Here is a 1,394-nt window from a genome sequence, read left to right as displayed (position 1 = left end):
TTAGACTGAGGCAGTCAGTGTCCCCACTTGTGTGGAGCATGTCTCCATCTTTATGCCTCTGAAAAAGCATCTGCAATCCCAGCCCAAGGTCACTGCTCACAACGTCCTATTGTAATTCTCTAAAGTCCCACAGCCTGTTCCCTTTCCCTGTGAGTGACACTGAAGAAATAAGTCAACCATGTTTCTTGACCTGTGTATAGAGACACCTTGAGGTCACATCTCATGCTGAGTCACTCCCATCTTCCTCCCAACAGCCCAAGTCCTCTCTTATCTGTTCTCCACACTCGGTGACCTGTGCTAATGGACTCTGTATGTGGTCTCAATGCTATGTCTATAGACTTGTATAGTATGTATGTTTCAGGTAAACAGAATCACATAGTGTGTGATCTTTGGTGTCTTGTGCCTTTATTTCACCTAATATTATCTAAGTTTCTGTGTCCTACAGGCTACATTCACACACCTACATGGGTTTTTCTCATATTATTTCTTAACATATTCTTCCTGCATCTTCTGTCTAGGCAGCCCATTGACCCTGAGCTGCATGTTTCTGAACATTGACCTCAGGTTTCCCTATGTTTCTCCTTAAATCTCCCAAGAATCACACCAATGTTTACATTAGTAAGGGTTCTCTAAAGGACAAGAGTGACAGAATCATTCTGCCAGTCCATCTTTCTGTATATCTGCCTCATTATGTATTTGTGTATATGTGTTTGTAAGTTTGTACCATGTATTTAAGTACTTACCTTGTATGTATGTATGTATGTATGTATGTATGTATATATGTATGTATGTATGTATGTATGTATGTATGTATCTATCTATCTATCTATCTATCTACCTATCTATCATCTACCTATCTATCATCCATGTCTCTAAGGGATTTATTAATCTAGCTAAGGTCTATGTCTAGGTACTACGCCAATGGTTGTCCCATAATGGGTAGCTGCCAATCCATGAGGTCACTAAGTTTCCTCTGTCCCATGTAGTGCTGCTATCCTGGAAGGTGCCTGGAGAGTTGCTGCTATTTCCATCTATATTACAATCCAGACGAAGTTGGATTCATTTCCAACCATAGCAACAAATTAGATGAAAGTGCCTGAGAGCAAGGACAGGCAGGAATAAAAAAAAATGCAAAATTCTCTTCTTTCCTTTGTCTGTCAGCAGGAGGTGTGATCAAGGTTTAGAGAGTGTCTTCCTACTTTAAATACTCTGACCAAGACACTCTTCATAAAAGTGCCCAGCAGCTTGAGCTTTAGTTGATACCAGGTGCAGTCAAGGTAATACCCAAGAGCAGCCACTACAATACCCAGACCAAAGACTTCCCTGATATTTTTACATATGTCTTTGTCTTAGGGTTTCCATTGCTTTGAAGAGGCACCATGGCCAAGGTATCT

Source organism: Micromys minutus (genome assembly GCF_963924665.1).
Source record: "Micromys minutus genome assembly, chromosome: 32".
Taxonomy (NCBI): domain Eukaryota; kingdom Metazoa; phylum Chordata; class Mammalia; order Rodentia; family Muridae; genus Micromys; species Micromys minutus.
Note: the sequence above shows the minus strand (reverse complement) of the source record.